This window comes from Saccopteryx bilineata, chromosome 5 (genome assembly GCF_036850765.1).
Source record: "Saccopteryx bilineata isolate mSacBil1 chromosome 5, mSacBil1_pri_phased_curated, whole genome shotgun sequence".
Taxonomy (NCBI): Eukaryota; Metazoa; Chordata; class Mammalia; order Chiroptera; family Emballonuridae; genus Saccopteryx; species Saccopteryx bilineata.
The window spans coordinates 213,492,355-213,514,890 of NC_089494.1; positions in this window are offsets into that span (position 1 = coordinate 213,492,355).

Sequence of the window (22,536 nt, forward strand, 5' to 3'; positions counted from 1 at the left end):
TAAGGTATTCAATTAATTATTTATATTAGTAAAAACAGGGGTATTTATTTTATACTTTTGGTTATAAGTTCATAATACTGTATTTTGTTGCTCAAAGTTTGCCAGTTTCGTCTATTGAAAGCTCTTTAATTTCCTGTTTCATGTTGTTAGCTAGTTTCAAAATATACATATATTTTGCAAATTACTGAGAGTCAAGGAAGTTTGTGACTTCATTAATATATATGTCAACTGTATAATGTAAAATTAAATAATCATATGGAATAATTATTCCATATAATTTTATATCTTATTAACATTTGTGTTTATCATTTATTAGATGTCAGGATATCTTGTAGAAATATTAGTATACCTATTATATATAAAGTGAGGAATCTCAAACTTTGAGCTAGACTTTAAATCTAAGTTTATTTAATTCCAAAAAGTCATTCTTAACCACTGTATGACACTATCTAGAATGATATATTAATAATCTCCTTTAGATATTAGATATTAGATTACCTCTCCTAACACTTCCATAGAACATAACTAGGTAATGGTGTCCAGGCTGACAATGTAAAGGCTCCAAGCTCTACCTACTCTCAGAACCTGACTGTTGCAGGGACACTGCCTGCAAACCTTTGGAGATTAGATTTGTGAATGCTTTCCTTCTGTAAATCATGTTGTTGTTTCTTGTTATATTTAAATAAAGAAGGTAAAACCATAGTTCAAGCTCATCTAGGTTAATATAAATTTTAAGTGCTGACTTGAAAACTTACTAATTAGAAAGAAATATCTCGGATAAAATGCATACAGTCCAAATAAATGACTAAAAAAACCAGTTTTTTTAATGCAGCCTATTTATAAGATGAGGACTGACTGTACTCTGTCTTGTTCTCTCTTATTCAGGGAGGGATAGAACAAGCTGTCATAAATCTTATGGAGGAACTTCTCGTGCAACTTTGAATATGTGAGAGAAAGGAGGAGATAGAACAGAATATTTTCTCACAACTTGTATCCTATCTTTTCCCTCCCTCTAGTTCTATTAGCAAAAGTACTAAACTTCCTTAGCTTACTGAAAACATATGTCAAGAAAACAAGTTTCTTGTGGTTCTCCTTGGAGATTCTGATAAGATAGCCTGTGATGGGGTGGCCCAAATTATATAAACATCAATGATTCAATTGCTATATTATCTGCTGCTATTTCCAAGAGATGGAGATTAACTATTCTTGTTTTACAAGTAACTGCCAGATGAATAGATGATAGATAGATGATAGATAGATAGATAGATAGATAGAAAGATAGATAGATAGATAGATAGATAGATAGATAGATAGATAGATAGATAGATGATAGATAGATAATAGATATAACGGCTTCCAAGACACTCTTTTTTATACCGATTGAATTTATATTTGGAGGTGCAAAAAGTTTAAGCCAATTAAACTTAAAACTCAATTTGAAAATAAAAAAGAAGTCCAGATTCTTCTAGAGCTTAACTCTAGGCCTTTATCCAAATGTGAAGTGTTTTAAAATAAAAAGAAATGAGTGACTTTTCCAGTATAGTTTGTTCACTGGGTGAAATATTTGTTAACTTTAAAAACTATATAGATTCACTTTCATTGAGGACATTATTGCTTATTTCCTGGGTGATTATCTGATGGATAAAAGCTAAATTTTTAGATTAGTATGTAAAAACAGTATACTCTGCCATTGTTTTGCCATAATACTTATATACATATTTGTCTTAGGTTTGAAGAACACTGGGTTTCTGCCACAAAATCAAAACACAAACAGAGTAAACCAGGAAAAGGAAGGAATATATAATAAAGTAATCACAAATAAAGTAAAATATTTTCAAAGCAGTGTAATGAAGGCATAATATTTGAGTGGTACAAAACTTCTATCCCAATACCTAAATTTTCCTTTGTCAATGCAGGTTTATTTGTTTTAATTGATTATGTAAAGAGAGAGAAAGGGGAAGAGAGGAAAATAGATACATAACTGTTTCTGTATGTGCCCTGACCAGGGATCAAACCTGCAACCTTTGCATATTGAGATGAGGCTCTAACCAACTGAGATAACCAGCCAGAGCAGTCTTTTTTGTTTTTTGTTTTTTGTATTTTCTTGAAGTGAGAAGCAAGGAGGTGGAGAGACAGACTACCGCATGTGGCTGAATGGGATCTAACTGGCAGTCTCACTAGGGGTTGATACTCTGCCCGTCTAGGGTGTTGCTCCATTGCAACCGGAGCCATTCTAGCACCTGAGGTGGAGGCCATGGAGCCATTCTCAGTTCTCCAAGCCAACTTTGCTCCAATGGAGCTTTGGCTGTGGCAGGGGAAGAGAGATACAGAGAGAAAGGAGAAGGGGAGGGTGGAGAAACAGGTGGGTGCTTCTCTTGTGTGCTTTGGCCAGGAATCAAACTTGGGACATCCACACGCTGGGCTGACACTCTACCTGAGCCAACTGGCCAGGGCCACCAGGGCGGTTTTAATTTATCTTTTGAAGTATAACATACACAAAGACTAGTGTACAAATCTTAAGTATACAGATAAATCTTCCAAAGTAAACATATCTGGGTAACTAGAGCCATATCTTAAGAAACAGAACAATCAACAGTATACCAGAATCTTTCGTTTCTTTTCCTTGTACCTCTTTCCAGTCAATATTCCCAACAGTGAAACCTACAATCCTGATTTCCAACACCAAAGATTGGGTTTTGCTTTTTTGAAATTTAAATTCATAGAATGATGCAGATTACTCCTTAACCTTATGAATTTTTTACTCTACATTATAAATGGGAGATTTATCCATGTTGCATATAACTATAGTTTTTTTTTATTATAATCACTATATAGTATTTCACTGTGAGATTATACAAATGTTTATTTGTTCTTGATGGCCATTTGAAGAGGTCTCAGTTTGGTTTTTATGAATATTCTTGTTCATATTTTTGGTATACAGATTTTTGGTACATTTTTCTTGGGTTCTACCTAAGGGTTAAATTACTAAGTAATATGATATGTGTAGATTTAAGACATGTGACCAAATAGTATTACAAAATAGTTAGGTATATGATTTTCAATTACACTAGCAGAGCAGGAGAGTTTCAGTCCTACTTAGCATTTTATGCAATTTTCAGTTTAGTCATCTTGGTGAGTGTGTATCTTGCTATGGTTATTTACACTTCCCTTTGACTAATAAAGTTGAGTAACTTTTTATGTTCATTGGTTCACTAAAATATCCTTTTATGTCAGTGCTTGTTCAAAATTTTTGCTTATTTTCTTGAGTTGACTGTCTTTTTATTTATTTACTTATTTATTTTTTATAAATTTTTATTAATTTTAATGGGATGACATCAATAAATCAGGGTACATATGTTCAAAGAAAACATCTCCAGGTTATCTTGTCATTTAATTATGTTGCATACCCATCACCCAAAGTCAGATTGTCCTCCATCATCTTCTATCTGATTTTCTTTGTACCCCTCTCCCTCCCCCCCCTGTAACCACCACACTCTTGTCCATGTCTCTTAGTCTTGTTTTTATGTCCCAGCTATGTATGAAATCATGCAGTTCTTAGTTTTTTCTGATTTACTTATTTCACTTCAAATAATGTTATCAAGATCCCACCATTTTGTTGTAAATGATCCGATGTCATCATTTCTTATGGCTGAGTAGTATTCCATAGTGTATATATGCCACATCTTCTTTATCCAGTCATCTATTGAAAGGCGGGCTTTTTGGTTGTTTCCATATCTTGGCCACTGTGAACAATGCTGCAGTGAACATGGGGCTACATGTGTCTTTACGTATCAATATCTCTGAGTTTTGGGGGTATATACCCAGTAGAGAGATTGCTGGGTAATAAGGTAGTTCCATTTTGAGTTTTTTTGAGGAACAACCATACTTTCTTCCATAATGGTTGTATTACTTTACATTCCCACCAACAGTGGATGAGAGTTCCTTTTTTTCCACAGCCTTTCCAACACTTGCTATTACCTGTCTTGTTGATAATAGCTAATCTAACAGGTGTGAGGTGGTATCTCATTGTAGTTTTGATTTGCATTTCTCTCTAATAGCTAATGAAGATGAGCATCTTTTCATATATCTGTTGGCCATTTGTATTTCTTCCTGGGAGAAGTGTCTCTTCATGTCCTCTTCCCATTTTTTTTATTGGATCGTTTGTTTGTTTATTGTTGAGTTTTATGAGTTCTTTGTATATTTTGGATATTAGGCCCTTATCTGAGCTGTTGTTTGAAAATATCATTTCTCATTTAGTTGGCTGTCTGTTTATTTTGTTGTCAATTTCTCTTGCTGAGCAAAAACTTCTTAGTCTGATGTGGTCCTATTCAGTTATATTTGCCTTCACATCTCTTGCCTTTGGAGTCAAATTCATAAAATGCTCTTTAAAACCAAGGTCCATGAGTTTAGTACCTATATTTTCTTCTATGTACTTTATTGTTTCCGGTCTTATATTTAGGTCTTTGATTCATTTTGAATTAATTTTAGTACAAGGGGACAAACTGTACTCGAGTTTCATTCTTTTTGCATGTGGCTTTCCAGTTTTCCCAGCACCATTTGTTGAAGAGACTTTCTTTTCTCCATTGTGTGTTGGTGGCCCCTTTATTGAAAATTATTTGACCATATATATGTGGTTTTATATCTGGACTTTCTATTCTGTTCCATTGGTCTGAGTGTCTATTTTTCTGCCAATACCATGCTGTTTTAATTGTAATGGCTCTAGAATATAATTTGAAGTCAGGTATTATAACACCCCCAGCTTCGTTCTTTTTCCTTAAGATTGCTTTGGCTATTCGGGTTTTTTTATAGTTCCATGTAAATCTGATGATTTTTTGCTCCATTTCTTTAAAAAATGTCATTGGAATTTTGATGGGAATTGCATTAAATTTGTATATTGCTTTGGGTAATATGGTCATTTTGATTATATTTATTCTTCCTATCCAAAAACAAGGAATATTTTTTCATTTCATTGTATCTTTTTCGATTTCCTTTAACAATGCTTTGTAGTTTTCAATATATAGGTACTTTACATTTTTTGTTATGTTTATTCCTAGGTATTTTTTGTTGTGGTTGCAATCATGAAGGAGATTATTTTTTTAGTTCATTTTCTAATGTTTTGTTGTTGGCATATAGAAAGGCTATGGACTTTTGTATATTAGTTTTGTATCCTGCAACCTTACTGTATTGGTTAATTGTTTCTAGTAATCTTTTTGTGGAGTCTTTGGGGTTTTCAATGTATAGGATCTTATCATCTGTAAAAAGTGAGACCTTTACTTCTTCTTTTCCAATATGGATGCCTTTTATTTCTTTATCTTGTCTGATTGCTTGGGCTAGAACTTCTAGCACCATGTTAAATAAGAGTGGAGAGAGTGGACAACCCTGTCTTGTTCCTGATATAAGGTGGAAAGTCCTCAGTTTTATGCCATTTAATATGATGTTAGCTGATGGTTTATCATATATGGCCTTTATCGTGTTGAGATATTTTCTTTCTATACCCATTTTGTTGAGTGTTTTAAACATAAAGTTGTGTTGTATTTTATTGAAGCCCTTTTCTGCATCTATTGATAAGATCATGTGTGTTTTGTTCTTTGTTTTGTTGATATGGTGTATTACGTTAGTCATTTTACGTATAGTGAACCATCCTTGAGATTCTGGGATAAATCCCACTAGATCATGATGTATTATTTTTTAAATATGTTGTTGTATTCAATTTGCTAGAATTTTGTTTAGGATTTTTGCATCTTTATTCATTAGAGATATTGGTCTGTAGTTTTCTTTTTTTGTGCCGTCCTTGCCAGGTTTCGGTATGAAGGTTATGTTGGCCTCAAAAATGTATTTGGAAGTATTGCTTCTTCTTCAATTTTTTTGGAAGACTTTGAGTAGAATAGGAACCAAGTCTTCCTTGAATGTTTGATAAAATTCATTAATATAACCATCTGGGCCTGTACTTTTCTTTTGGGGGAGGTTTTTAATAGGTTTTTCTATTTCCTCCCTGCTAATTGGTATGTTTAGGCTTTCTGCTTCTTCATGACTCAGTTTAGGAAGGTTGTATTGATCTAGGAATTTATCCATTTCTCCTAGATTGTTGAATTTGGTGGCATATATTTTTTCATAGTATTCTACAATAATTCTTTGTATATTTATGATGTCTGTGGTGATTTCTCCTCTTTCATTTTGGATTTTGTTTATATGAGTCCTTTCTCTTTTTTCCTTGGTGAGTCTTGCCAAGGGTTTGTCAATTTTGTTGATCTTTTCAAAGATCCAGCTCATTTTATTAATTTTTTCCATAGTTTTCCTGTTCTCTATTTTATTTATTTCTGCTCGGATTTTTATTATTTCCTTTCTTCTGCAAGTTTTGGGTTGTCTTTGTTCCTCTTTTTCTAGTTCCTTAAGATGTGAAGTTAAGTGGTTTACTTAGGCTCTCTCTTGTTTGTTCATATAGGCCTGAAGTAATATGAACTTCCCTCTAATTTCTGCTTTTGCTGCATTCCAGAGATTATGATATGTCATATTGTCATTTTCATTTGTCTGTATATATCTTTTGATCTCTGTGCTAATTTCTTTTTTGACCTACTCATTTTTTAAAAGTATATTGTTTAGTTTCCACATTTTTGTGGGTTATTTTTCTTCTTTTTTGCAGTTGAATTCTAGTTTCATGACTTTATGATCAGAAAATATGCTTGGTATATATTCAATTTTTCTGAATTTGTTGATGTTATTTTTGTGGCCCAACATATGGTCAATTCTTGAGAATGATCCATGTACACTGGAGAAAAATGTATACTGTGTCACTTTGTGATGAAATATCCTGTAGATATCTATCATATCCAATTGCTCTAGTGTTTTGTTTAAGACCAATATTTCTTTATTGATTTTCTGTTTGGATGAACAATCTAGAGCCATCAATGGTGTATTGAGGTCTCCAAGTATGATTGTATTTTTGTCAGTTTTTGTTTTTAGCTCAATCAGTAGCTGTCTTATATATTTTGGTGTTCCTTGGTTTGGTGCATATATATTAAGAATTGTTAAGTCTTCTTGATTCAGTGTCCTTAGTCATTATGAAATGACCATTGTTTTCTCTGATTACTTTTGCTGTCTTGTTGTCAGCATTATTAGACATGAGTATTGCTACACCTGCTTTTTTTGGATGTTATTTGCTTGGAGTATTGTTTTTCAGCCTTTCACTTTAAATTTGTTTTTATCCTTGTTGCTTAAATGTGTGTCTTGTAGGCAGCATACAGTTGGATTTTCTTTTTTAATCCATTCTGCTACTCTGTGTCTTTTTAAAAGATTTAATTAATTATTTTTTTTTTTTTTTTACAGAGACAGAGAGTGAGTCAGAGAGAGGGACAGACAGACAGGAATGGAGAGAGATGAGAAGCATCAATCATTAGTTTTTCATTGTGCATTGCAACACCTTAGTTGTTCATTGATTGCTTTCTCATATGTGCCTTGACCGTGGGCCTTCAGCAGACCGAGTGACCCCTTCCTGAAGCCAGTGACCTTGGGTTCAAGCTGGCAGGCTTTTTTGCTCAAACTAGACGAGCCTGCTCTCAAGCCAGCGAGCTCGGGGTCTCGAACCCGGGTCCTCTGCATCCCAGTCCAACGCTCTATCCACTGCGCCACCGCCTGGTCAGGCTGTGTCTTTTTATTGGTGAGTTTAATCCAATTACATTTAGTGTAATTATTGACACTTGAGGGTTCCCTATTACAATTTTATAAATTTCTTTCTGTTAGTTTTAATTTTTTTTGGTATTTTTTCTGAAGTTGGAAACGGGAAGGCAGTCAGACAGACTCCCACATGTGCCTGACCGGGATCCACCTGGCACGCCCACCAGGGGGCGATGCTCTGTCCATTTGGGGCATTGCTCCATTGCAACCAGAACCATTTTAGCATCTGAGGCAGAGGCCACAGAGCCATCTTCAGTGCCCGAGCCAACTTTGCTCCAATGGAGCCTTGGCCGCGGAAGGGGAAGAGAGAGACAGAGAGGAAGGAGGGGGGGGGAGGGTGGAGAAGCAGATGGGCACTTCTCCTGTGTGCCTTGGCTGGTAATCGAACCTGGGACTGCTGCATGTCAGGCCAATGCTCTACCATTGAGCCAATCAGCCAGGGCCTCTGTTAGTTTTGTATCTTGTTTGATTCTTCTCTTTTGTTTTTCTATCATTTGTTTTTGTTTGATTGTAATCCATACTTCTTTCCTCTGTTACTATATTTTTTAAGTCATGTGCTTCTGGGGTGGTTTTTTCAGGGGTGGTTAGCATTAAGTAATGAAAAGGGTACCTACCATGTTCATCGTAGTACACTATCTTATGAGTGCTTCTGCACTCCATCATCCTTTGCTACTGTTAATCTCCATCCTCTCCCTGTTTTTTTGTTTGTTTGTTTTGTTGTCACAGTTTAAATTTGGTTTTATTGTGTTCTTGGTGGAGCTTTTACTTGTGATTTTGTTTTGTTTTGTCCTTTGTATCTGGAGGAAAACCCCCTCTAGTATTTCCTGAAGTGGGGGTTTTCCGATGATAAATTTCTTCATCTTTTCTGTATCTGTGAATGTTTTTATTTCTCCTTCATATTTGTAGGATAGCTTTGATGGGTATAGTATTCTTGGCTGGAAGTTCCTCTCTTTCAGAACTTTAAATATTGGGCTCTACTCTCTTCTAGCTTGTAGAGTTTCTACTGAGAAATCCAATGATAATCTAATGGGCCTTCCTTTATATGTTGTATTCTTCTTTGCCCTGGCTGCCTTGAGAATTTTTTCTTTGTCATTGGTTTTTGCCAATTTCATTATGATGTGCCTTGGAGTAGGTTTGTTGGGGTTAAGAAAACTCAGTGTTCCGTTTGCTTCTTGAATTTGAGACTTTAGTTCTTTTCACAGGCTTGGGAAGTTCTCATCTATTATTTGTTTGAATATGTTCTCCATTCCATTTTCTCTCTCTTCTCCTTCTGATATACCTATTATTCTTATGTTAGTATTTTTGATGGAGTCAGACAATTCTTGTAGGGCTTTCTCATTTTTTTTTTTTCATTTTTGAGTCTCTTTCTTCTTCTCTCTGTTGTGCCTCAAGTTACTTGTCTTCTATGTCACTAATCCTATCTTCTATCTGGCCTGTTCTATTAGCTAAGCTTGTTGCCTCATTTTTCAGTTCATGAATTGAGTTTTTCATTTCTGTTTGATTTGTTTTCATTGTTTCAATTTTCTTGGTAATAAATTCTTTGTGTTTGTTGAAGACTTTTTTTGAGCTCCCAAAATTGCCTTTCTGTGTTTTCTTGTATATCTCTGAGTATTTTTAAGATTTTTATTTTAAAATCTCTGTCATTTTACTCCAAGGTTTCCAATCTATTACATTTTTTCTCCATAGATTTTTCCTCATCTATCTGTGCTACATCTGTCTTTTGTATCCATGATATTTGATTTCCTTTTCCTTAATGGCATTTGAGCATTGTTTTGTTAATAACACTAATGAGAATTAATAAAGAATAAAAAGAAAAAAGTAAATAATTTTTTTTCCTTTCTTCCCTTCCTCTTTGAGAAAATACCGTGAAAAACTGTGAATTATATTGTGCTAAATGGAACAAAAACTACATGTAATGGAGGGCCTCAGTTGGGGAGAAGTGAGAAAGGGGGAAAAAAGGAGGTAGGGACCCAGAAAATGCAAAGAAGGCAAAAAATTAGATCAAGAATAAAATGATTTGCTTGTAAATGATGGTTGACTGAAGATATAATGAAAAGAATAAGAAGAAAACAAGAAAAGAAAAAATACTATTGTATTAAGTGGAACAAAAACTAGATAGAGTAGAGAGCCAGGGTTGGGGGAAATGCTAATGAGTTAAAAAGTAAAATAAAAAGCACCCAAAATGCCGCAAAGAAAAATTTGAATCCCAAATAAAATAATTTGTTTGTGAGTGAGGATCAAATGAGAGGAAAAGTAAAGGAGAAAAGAAGAAACTAAGAGAGGGGAGAAGAAAAAGAAAAAAGATAAAAAGAAAAAAGAAAAATAAAGAAGAAACAGTAAGTGTTTTGGAGTGTAACCCTCATAGAGAGAAAGGAAGAAGAAAAGAAAAAAAATGGGAAATGTATCACTTATGGGTAATGTAGTTCAAGATGGAGAGAAAAGCATAAGATGAGCAGAGAATAAAAGGACCAACGTGGAAGAAAAAAATAATAAAGACAAGAAGATGAAAGAAACAAAAAACAGTGGAAAAAGTTATAAAGTCTGTGGATTTTTCTTGATTTTGAGAGGTTATCTTCTTCCTTTTTCTTTTCTCTCCCTCTTCCTGGTCAGTGGCTCTGTACCCCAGGCTCTTCCCCTGTGGCTTGCTTAGGTAGAGATTTGCAGTTGATGAGACTCTATGGCGATGTCATATATTAGGCTTCAGTTTTGTTGGTAGTTGGGGCTTGTTAGCATTTGCAGGCTCCAACAGTGGGAGAGTCTGTTTTCCTGAAGCCTCTCTCCTAGTCTCTCCTTGAATTAGTAGCCTGATGATCCAGCTATGTGGTTGCTGCTGCCTCTGCCTGGAGAGTAAGAAGCTCAAAGACTTGGCAAATCCCCACTCTATCCCCACTTGGCACAGGTCTCTGGGTAAGGCTCTGCCAGTCAGAGCCGTCAGTGTAATCAGGTGGGGCTGGGAGACAATTGTTCTCAAGACACCTTTCTATGAGCCTCCAGGTGTGTCCAGTATGCCTCAGCACTCTGTGGGACCACTCTCCCCAGGCTTTTTACACTTTGTAACTTGTTTTGGCTGGGAAGAAGATGCCCTAGTCACTGCCTGCAGAACAGGAGATCTTAAAAGCTGCCAAGTCCCTCTTTTCAATGCACAGCCCTGAGTATGAAAGCTCTGCCAATTAGAACCACCAGCTTAAGCAGGTAGGGGGGCATGCTGACTTCTGTTCAGTTCCTCGGGTATATCTAGTTAAATTTGCCTTAGCGTTCCATGGGATTGTTTCCTGCAGGCTTCTTCCTTGTTAAAAAGCCTGCAGCCTATCCTGTCTAACTTCTGCAGTGTTCTCTGAGGTTTGTTCCATAGTAATGTGTTTTTCACCCTGTATTGGCTGACAGAAAGTTGCCCCGGCCCTACGTGTATAGCAAGAGGCACTAAAAAATATCACGTCTCTTGTCTTAGATCACTGATTTGAGAAAGACCTTGTCAATTAGAGCCGCATAAGTCAGTTGGGAGGTGAGCAGACTGTGGGTTAAGCTAATTTTAGCGATTGGATCCACGGATCTGCTCCAGAGACAGGCTGCAAGCTGCATGCGTGACCCTCTCCTAATGCTTCCGTATTTTTTCTTCCCCAGGATGTTAGCCTGAATGGCTGGGTGAGACACCCCACCCACCTGGAGAGGTCCGGGCATAGGGAAGTTCACTTTTGCACACTTCCTGCGTGTGTGCGCAGTGCCGTTGTTCAAGGAGCAGGGATTACACCGAGACTCTGGTTGCAGCCCAAGCAGAGGCCTCTGACTCTGCCCCTCTGTCCGGGAACACAGGCGCCCACTTCTGGGGTGCTAGGAGGAACCTCTCACATACTATCCACGCTTGCTGACCAGGATATGGGGGTAATGGCGGCCACCGCTCACCGGCCTTTGCCGGGGTCCAGCGTGGGCATTAGCTTGTGTGGGCTGAGATGCTGTGGGCACACTCTTTCTTTGGCTTGACCGTCTGTGCCCCAGCCTGGTTCCCTCCGTGCTCCCAGCCCCCACTCTCTCTCAGTTCCAAGTGAAAGCAGCCCTTGCTCAGGTTAGTGAGGAAGGTGGAGTGGTCTGTTCTCCATCTTAGTTCCTTCAGGGTTGGTTATATATTTAGTCAATTTTTCACTCAATCATACCTTCGTGTTCATTGTGTGGGACTTCCAGACTCTCCAAGGTTAGATTTTTTTTTTTTTTTTGTCACTGGTTGTAGAACTTGTTGAAATTTTGGGGAGAGGTATCGAGAGCGCTCCTCATGGCGCCATTTCTCTGACATCACTCTTGACTATCTTTTTAAAATTGATTTGCAGAGAGTGTATGTCTTTTTCTGTGTCTTTCTATGTGGGTATGTACATGCATGTGTGTATATTTACACATATATACATAGATGTATATAAGTATATATATCTTGTGTTAATAAGTCCTTTTTATTAAATGTATTTCAAATATTTTCCCTGATTCTTTGATTTGTTTCAGTTTCTTATTGGTGTCTTAATATTCCTAGCCTTAATATAGTTCATTTTATGATTACCTTCTTTACTATAAAAATTTATATTCTATAAGAAATATTTTCTTACAAGTAGGTTATTAATATATCCCAGGTTTATCTAAAATATTTATTTTTTCACTTTTACATGTAAATCAACAATCTACTTGTATGGTTAAACTCCAGGTGTGTTTTATTCCCATAGAAATACCCAGTTGACTCTGTACAAGTCCTTTCTTCACTGTACCACAGCTACATGTGTTATAAATCATTTGTTCATGTATGAGTTCATCGATGTGGGTGTCTTTCTGGGCTTTGTTTGATTCTGTAGGCCTGTTTTTCTCTTCATGCATCAGCATTATACCGCTTTCATTAATAGAACTTAAAAACATAACTTAAAAATATATTGCCAGTTTTATTTCTCTTCAAGATTGCTTTATCAACTATTGGCTTTTTGCATTTCCATATATGTTTTAGCTCATCATTTTCCATTTTAAAAAATGCTATGGTCTGTATTGATCAAAGAAGTGTATAATATACTCTTTTTATTTGTAATTTCTTTACTTTGATAGGACTCAAATTTTTAATGTTAAAATATCACACAATTTGCTAGATTTGTGGTTCTATATTTTATCTATCTGGTGTCTTTTTAAATAATACCTACTTTAAATTCTACCTAATAATTTTTGTTGCTAGTACACAAGATTGCAATTGATTTTTATTTTTAGCCTTATATATAGAGGTCTTACTAAATTAATTTATTAATTTTAATAATTTCTCTTTAGATTCTGTCAAGTATTTTTCCTACAGTAACATATCATCTATTAATAATAACAGCATTTAATTTCTTCTTTTACAAACTTTACCTATTTGTTTTTATTTCCTACTGTGCTTTCTAGGATATCTAATACAATATTGAATAAAAATAGTCAATTAAGCACTCCCGCACTTTTCTGACTTTTATTCTTGCTTATTTAGCTTTATTTTTATTTTTTTGTGCTTTTCAAGCAAATCAAAGACTTTTTCAGGGTCATTATTGTCTGGCACTCTATCACTCCTGCCATCCACCCATCCAGTAATTCATAAGATGGAAGCTTTGATCTTTCATTTTCAGCTTATTTTCTAATATGCATATTTAAGTATAATTCACTTGAAATGTTCTTTATCTGTTTGCTACTGCTTTTGAAGTACCATAGTTTATTATCATTTAGTTAAAAATATATAGTTTAATGTTCACTGGAATGTTTTATTAAATTTCTAACTTAATTCCACTGTGATTAGAAGCCATATTCTGTCTGGTTTTATTCCTTTGGTATTCACTGACATTTTCTTTACAACCAACCAACCTTTGAAAGAAGTAAATCTCACTATGGCAAGACTCCAAAAAACCCAAATGGAAAGCAATAAATAAAATGTCAAAAATGAGGGGTTTTTTTTTAGAAGTAAGAAAATGCTCCCAAGACTAAGAGCTGTGCCATACCATTAAAGGGAAAACTGAAACAGACCCAAAATAAAAACTATACTTGCAGAATCCATCCCCACACACCCGTGAAATTCTCAGTACAACAGTGCTTCTGATATTTGCTAGCTAAGCACCAGAAAAAACCTCAGGCTGGGCTTTGCCTTCTTGAAGTTTAGCCAAAAATCTCAAAATGATTGACTTCCGGGTGGGTTTGGAGGAAAGTAAACAAGTGAGCATTGCCCAGTGGTACTCAAGATGCTTTTCCCGGGATTTCTGCAAAGTAAAGGTAGCTTGGTTGTTTTAATTCCAAATTACGATTTTCTCTTTTGCTTACTCTGTTCCTGGAGACATGAAGTGTCTTAGCTAAGCAGTAACTCTGAGAGAATTCACGCATGTTCTCCTCATCACTATTCTCTTCTCCTGGGAGTGAGCCCGTACTCTTTCTCAAGGGATACATTTCTCCTAACTCTGGGCTTCATGAACTCTCTTTGACTGAGACCTGAAGTCATATTTTACAGCTTGGCTTCTGACAATAATAATGGTAATAATTTGGTTCCATCTTTAGCAATTTGTTTTATTTCCTAATGTTATATAAAAGCTGTTATACATTGGGGACCCACTAACATTATATTGGGCAAATCTTGACCCCTGCAGCCTTGGTAAAAGGCTTTATATCAATCATATGGTAGTAGCCTTGGAGACTGTAGCTTATGTACAATTTAACCATATAAGAGTGGGTCTTTTTAAATAGGGTCATAAAAAAGGTAATATAGTCAATCAGAATGGTCTTGGTAAGAGCCAGGAAAGGGCCCAAGTCAAAATGCAGCTAAGTTAATGGCCTCAGGAAATGCAAGAGGGTCTGGAAGACAGAATTTGCAGATACTATTAGAATTTTCTCCTTTGCCTTATTTGAGCCACGACTTCAATACAAAAGTACCTAGATAGGGCCCCTGCAAAATATGTCCATGAGGCCCTTTAGCAGGCCCTGCTTTTCCTCAACTGGAGTAGCTGAGGCAAAATTCTATACAGGGAAACAATCTTTAAGGCCTTTTAATCACTGGTAGGCAGAATGGTACTGACTGCTTTTAAACTGCAAAGCAGTTCACTTCCCTGTGTCTTACAGATAGCAGGTTTTAGCAGGATCTAGACAGCAATAGAACCAAAAACCCAAATTTTATTTCATTCTTAAGGCCATGGATAGAGCTGTAGAAAGGCTAACTTTGGACTCATCTGGTGCTTAACACAAACTTAAGGATACCTTCTTCCCATAGCATGACCTTAAATTGACTACTCATTTATTTAATCTGTGGAAGCATAGATGGCTTCCTGCAGATACTCAACTCTTTCCAATACAGCAAGTCTTTTTTTTTTTTTGTATTGGTTTTGGGAATACAGCTTAATCATTAGACAATCATACTTTACATAGTGTTCCCTTTGATATGTTCAGTACCTCAGCTGACACCATACATAGTTGTTGCAATATTATTGACTATATTTTCTGTTTTACTCACTTTCCCAAGATTATTTCGTAACTACCAATTTTTGCTTCTTAGTCCCTTTACCTCTTTTACCCAGTGTCCTAAAACCCTCACCTCTGGCAACCACCAGTTCTCTCTCTGTATCCATGAGCCTGTTTCAACTTTGTTTGTTTACTTTATTCTTTAGATTCCACATATAAGTGAAATCATATGGTAGTTGTCTTTCTCTGACTGACTTATTTCACTGAGCATAATACCCTCTAGGTCTATCCATGCTGTTACCAATAGTAAATTTCATTTTTTTTTTGTATTTTTCTGAAGCTAGAAACAGGGAGAGACAGTCAGACAGACTCCCGCATGCGCCCTACCAGGATCCACCCGCACGCCCACCAGGGGGCGACGCTCTGCCCACCAGGGGGCGATGCTCTGCCCCTCTGGGGGGGGTCGCTCTGTCATGACCAGAGCCACTCTAGCACCTGGGGCAGAGATCAAGGAGCCATCCCCAGCGTCCAGGCAATCTTTGCTCCATTGGAGCCTCGGCTGCGGGAGGGGAAGAGAGAGACAGAGAGGAAGGAGAGGGGGAGGGGTGGAGAAGCAGATGGGCGCTTCTCCTGTGTGCCTTGGCCAGAAATCGAACCAGGGACCTCTGCACGCCAGGCCGACGCTCTACCACTGAGCCAACTGGCCAGGGCCTCATTCTTTTTTATTACTGAGTAATATTCTATTATACATATGTATCATTAGGTTTTTATCTGCTCATCAATTGATGGACACTTGGGTTGATTTTATAGCTTGGCTCTTGTATCTTTATTGTATGCGGCTTAAGTGTCTGTTTGTCGCCGATAGCTTATTGGTTGCTTGCGTAACTGTACTAGCCAATGGGGTGAAGTTGCCACGGCATTCAAATAGTCCCGCCTTCTGGCATGCCACCTCACAAATTGAGGTTAAAGATTGGAGCAATTATTATGCTGTTAAGAAATCTTAACACCAGAAGGGGTCTTTGCAATGATACAAGACTAGAGGTTCTCCAATTGAAAAATAATGTCATAATAGCTAAGTCTTTGACTGGCTCCTCTAAAGGTGAAATACATGTCATTCCAAGAATTGATTTGGCTCCATCTCAAACAGGGTTGCTGTTTCAATTGAGATGTAGACAATTTCCTGTAAAACTTGCCTTTGCTATGACCATCAATAAGTCTCAGGGCCAAATGCTTAAGCGTGTTGGCATTTTTTTTACCTGAGCCTGCATTTGGACATGGTCAACTTTATGTTGCCTGTTCAAGAGTTTGTGAAAGAACGGACGTAAAATTAAAAATAATTGATAGTCCTCTGCAAGGCAAGCTTAAAAATGATGGAAAGATCTACACGAGAAATGTTATGTACAAAGAGATCTTTGACATGTGAATTAACATTTTATTATTTAAATCACCTTTATTTATTGAGCTAGTGGTGGCTCTTAAGAAATGTACCGCCAGTGGTTTCCTTCATTGCACTCTACTTTAAGCAATTGAGTAAGTAGAAGGGGGAAACCCCGTGGGGCAGTAAGCAAAGGGGTGTCCTCGCCGCCTGCCCTGGGTAATTCAGTTTGAATTAGCAGACACCTTTGCACAAATCATTTTAATTACAATTTATAATATCTAGAACAGTGGTCATTTCATATGACCGCAGGGCTTTCTAGTTAATAAATAACCCTGCAATGAACATGGGGTGCATATATTTTTTTAAATTAGTTTGTTGAGTTTCTTTAGATAAATCTCCAGAAGTGGAATCACTGGTTCACAAGGCAAACCCATTTTTAATTTTTAGAAGAAACTCCATAGTGTTTTCCATGTTGGCTGCACCTATTTGCATTTTTACCAACAGTACATGAGAGTTCCCTTTTTTTCACATCCTCACCAACATTTTTCATTTGTGAATTTACTGATGAGCACCATTCTGACAGGTATGAGATTATATCTCATTGTGGTTTTAATTTGCATTTTTTAACAATTAGTAACATTGAGAATATTTTGATTTGTCTATTGACCATGTTTATTCTCTTTGGAGAAGTACCTATGCAGGTCCTATGCCATTTTTTAATTGGATTTTTTGGGTGTTTAGTAGTATAAGTTTTTTATAAATTTTGGATATTAACCAGGATATAACCGGTATATCATTGATAAATATGTTATAGCATTTAGTAGGATGTCTCTTTGTGGCTTTACTTCTTCAGTTCTTTCTCTTTTCCTTCTTCCTTCTGCACAAACCTTTTACAACTTTCACATACTTTCTTATTTATTCAGAAATAACCAGCTTTCAAAAAAACTTATTTTCATCCTTTTCCTTTAAAAAGTATCTCTATGCCTTCCAGGGGTCCCCAAACTTTTTACACAGGGGGCCAGTTCACTGTCCCTCAGACTGTCGTTGGAGGGCCACTACATACAGTGCTCCTCTCACTGACCACCAATGAAAGAGGTGCCCTGCCCCTTCCGGAAGTGCGGCGGGGGCTGGATAAATGGCTTCAGGGGGCCGCATGCGGCCCACGGGCTGTAGTTTGGGGACTCCTGCTAGACCTTTTATCACTAACCACACAATTTTTTTCCAATTAATCAGAATTTTCAATTTTCAGAAACCTTAACTTTCAGTGATAACTAAATGTGAGTTATTAGTATTTTTTTAGACCGATATATTTATGAATATATTTATGACCATTAGAAAGAGTTTCTTTTTTCTATTGGTAGACATACTTATATTTTCAGAAGACATAACAGAGATAACAGGAACTTTTTGCTCCCAAACAAAACAAATATTTTCTGTTAAGAATTTTAAAAGACCTTCTTTAAAGTTAAATCAGAAGTAATATCAAATGCTTTTCTAGACCACCTATTCCAAATGTGGGAATAATTTTATAGTTTCTTATATATGTAAGTGATATTATTCATAGTTGTAGGGAAGACAAGACTTGGCAGCCTTTTAAGAAGGCCAAAGAGAAGGGAGATGGTGGGCTATTGAGCTGCTTGACTTTTAAAAGTGCCACCTTCTTTTCCCTTACATTGAGGTTGTGGACAGCCGGCCTAGGGTCTGGAGTGGCATTAATTCTTCTATTGTTCTCAGGATTATAGCAGCTCCCAGACCTCCAAGAGGAGGCTTTAAGATGTTTAAAGGGCTTTTTTTTTTTTTTCTTTTTCTGAGTTTTACTGTCTGGAAAGGGAAGTGAGATCTTTTCCCTACTTTGAACTATTATTTTCTTTCTAAGTAGCTTTTTTAATAAGAACAACATGTAAGCTGATGCATATCATAATAAACCAAATCTAAAATAAAAACAAAATTCAAACAAAAGATATTTATAAACTAAATCCTTCAGAAGGAGGAGGGACTGAGACGCTAATCTTGAAACCTTATTTTGTACCAACCAGTACTGTAAACAACCTTTACAAGGTCCAGATGACACAAAGCCTGAATGGCAGAGACAGAGAATTCCCAGTGTGCACAGAACAGCAAAAATTCCTGAGAGAGAGGCAGACCTACAGACAGATGAGACAGATGAGAGCTCCCAAACCGAAACTGATGACATAGAAACAAGACAATTATTACAGTAGAGACACAAGCATGATACATAAATAAAAACTGATTAAACCAAATAGTAGAGTTACAGTTTGGCCCTTATTACAGGAGATAATGAACACAGAGCATAATAATTAACAAGGCAAGACTTTGCAGAATACAAAAACAAGTTCAGGATACACAATTCCATTCTATTCAAATTTAAATGAGTGCTCCTTACATATTTCAATTTTAAAGCAGCAATGCCTACAGCATCTAGATACAGAGTATCTATTGCACAGGGTCTTTAAAACCTGAACAGTTTATCTTAATGCTTTTCATTGACTTAGTTTAATTTTTGAGTCAGCATTTTTTGATTTTGAGAGGAATTTGATAGGTGGGTCAGGACTATCAGAGAGAATGAAGGGTGAAGAAGGCCTGGACATAGGGCATTTCTGGCTATTTTTCATTGCAGTGACAGAGTTATCAAGGTCTCCTAAGGTTTTGAAATTTAAACTGTCATTCTCTGGCCATTGAGAGTGTTTTTGGCTTGATGTCTCCCTTAAGGCTAAGCTGGACTAAATTTTTGAGGAGACAGCCTAAGGAAATGGTTTTCCAAGGTGTGGGGTGGGTGTTGCCCTCAGTGAAAGGAGAGAGAGAATGGCAACAAAGGCAAAGGTGAGAGACTGACTGAGCCCTGGGAGCAGCTCGTTAGGGACAGGCATCCCCATGGATAGCCCAGCTGCCTGGAAAGAACAGGAGTTCCTTGTCAGGCATCCTCAAGTCTAAAGAATCCTTAGCAAGGAGGCGGGGAGAGCAACCCAGCCTAGTGCAAGGAGTTTCAGATGGAGGCTGAAGCCAGGAGAGAGCTAATTGAATAACCTGGTGGAAGGGATTGTAAGGTCATTCATCAAAATTGATGACCAGTGTGGACTAAGAAGTCGGCAGTAGAGAGGAGAAATAACCAATGTCTGGCAGCCTTCTTGGCTGGCTCAAAAGGGTCATAGGGGAGGAAGTCAGTGTAAGTTGATCCTGCAACCCTGAAAAGGATTTGGAGGTTAGCCCATGACAGCTGTTCCTGCCTGCTACTCTCCAAGTTGCAAGCCCAGATGGTTCTGGACAGGGTGCTATTCTAACCCTGCCCACATGGGATCCTCCCAGGTTTTGGCACCAAATGTTTGTTTCTTTGTTTGTTTGTTTGTTTATTAACTGAGTAAGTAAGTGAGAGGAGGGAAGATAGTGAGACAGATTTCTGCATGCTCCCTGACCAGTATCCACTAGGCAACCCCTGTCGGAGGCCGATGCTCAAATCAATTGAGCTAGTTTCAGTGCCTGCGGCTGACATGCTGTAACAGCTGAGCTTGCCTCAGTGACCTCAGCCAACGCTTGAAACAATCAAGTCACTGGCTGAGGGAGGGGGAGAGAGAAAGAAGAAGGACAAGGAGCAGGTGAGAAGCAAGTGGTTGCTTCTCATGTGTGCCCTGACTGGGAATTAAACCTGGAATTCTACACACTGGACCCACGCTCTATCCACTGAGCCACTGCCCAGGACCTTCAGCACCTAATGTTAGGTTGCCAAAGAAAGGACACACAAGGCCTGATTAGTTTTATAAGAAGTTTATTTATGCATCTGTGAACAGATGGGATGAAACCTAGTGGCTTCAGCCTCGAGTGTCTGGGAATGCAAGCCTTTCTAGGGTGGGTGAGCAATGTTAACCAAGTGGCTAGCCTTGACGGAGAGCCAGGAGCTTAGCCTTGATGGGGAGCCCTGGAGCAAGGTGATGGTTGATTACACAGCAACAGTGTGATTAGATACTGATGGTAGGAGAGCTAGGGAATTGCACTGGAGCCTAATCACTTAAAGTTTCTCCTGGCTAATAGAGGTTTTGTAAAGGGGCCATGGACCTGAACCTAACACCTACATAATGATTTCAGATTCCATACTGCAACATTAATTCTTACCTGATATCTAGTCTGCCAGCTTGCCCTATGGGTTTTGGACTTGACTATCCCAAAAACCGTGTAAGTAAATCTTTTAAAATACATCTCTTTACATATATCTATAAATCTATACTCAACATTACCCCTTCCCATGCACATGTATATTTGTGTGCATGTATGTGTGTATAAATACATCTCTTTATAAATAATGTATGTACATATATAATATATACTTATTTTTAGTATATATATCTGTACTTATATAATAGCATGTTTACATAATATGTATTTATTTAGTAATATAGGTACATATAATATATGTATATAACATACATACATGCAGCAGGTCTTTGAATAACATTGTTTTGTTCAATGTTTTTTTCTTAATAATGTTGATGAGATGCCATAGGAACTTGTTTATAACAATTAGCCCATTGTATAATTGGCTTGCATTTCATTATACATTGTTTAGCTTAAAGTCACAGAAACTTCAAATGACTGTGAGAAGTAACTGTATATTTAATCACACATACACATACATCTTATCTATTTTGTTTCTCTGGAGAACCCTGAAAGATTTACAGCTTGTCTGGACAATTGTTATAAACTAATTAGCATACTGGAAAAGTTAAATCTAGAAATAATTTCTCCTTTTGTTGAACACCATTGATTTCTGCTATAATGTTAATGAATGCTAAGTAGTGGTTTCCGAAGCCCAAGTTTACCTGGAATAATTGTTTATGGAATATTCTTTCTAAATGTAGCAGAGGTGGTAGTAGGGTTGTAATTTTTTTTTGTGTATCTTAATTACTCTTTCAACTTTTTAATGTATTTCACATCAGAAACATTCCTTACATTCTCTAAAACTCTGAAGGAAACGCATCTATTCCAGTAATAAAAATTTAAGCTGCAACAATACAAAAAAACCCACCCTTGACAAAATTACTAAACACTCATTTGTCTGTGACTGATGAGAATTAGAAATTGTGAGAAATATGCTGAATTATGAACTTCTATTTCACAAAGGCAATAAAATTTTATTGTGTCTTCTTTGGACTTGGAGTTTCAATGGAATTAATATTTACTTTTTAACTTCCCTTAGGAATTTGTTGAAGAAAGTGAGAACATGATCAAATGTAGAATATTTCTATGCTGTTAGCATTTAATAATTACAATGTTTTATTTTATATTTTATCCCAATTATATAATTTAATTTTATTGCAGAATCTCTGATAATCTATTTTAATCAGCAGGCCTACACATAACTTGATTTAGAAATGAATAGAGAGTAAATTATGTAATGATCTTTAAGTTGATTTAATTAATGTGCTCTTTTGAGTCATTTTATGGTTTTCTATGGGAAAAAATCTGACTTCCCACCAGCAGTCCCAGGAGGATAGACTGGTATTGAAGGAGTAAACTTGCAAAGTTGGTACCAAGACAGCTCTGATTTAAACTGCTGATCTCATTTCTCAAGGTAAATGACTTCAGTCCAGGTTAATCATAGTTGAATGGTTAAAGCCATAAAAAAAGAGAACACATATTGAAAGAGTGTTAGTAGGGCATCTTTCTTCCTCCCCCTTTCAGTTTCCTTTTTTATGAAAGGAACTCTGTTAGTTACTCCAGGAATCCTTTTTCTACTTTACTAACACTGGTGAGGTGAAATCAGTATCTAATTCATATATTTGGGGGAAATAATTGAGCAAGCTCTGTTCAGCTGTGCTTTTCTACCAGCTTCTCTGCACACTAAAATATTCTCTTTCGCTCTTCAGATGTAGATCCCCCTTATAGTCATACAGACCTATTGCAATTCAGAATTACTTCCATCTAAGTCTGACTAATCTTGAGGTCAGAATTAACAAGCCGATCTGTCCAACAAACATAAAATTAAATTTACTGACTTGTTTTTAATTAATAATAAACTTATTTTGACTTTTATTCTAACCTTTTAGGCCCTTTCTCAGAAC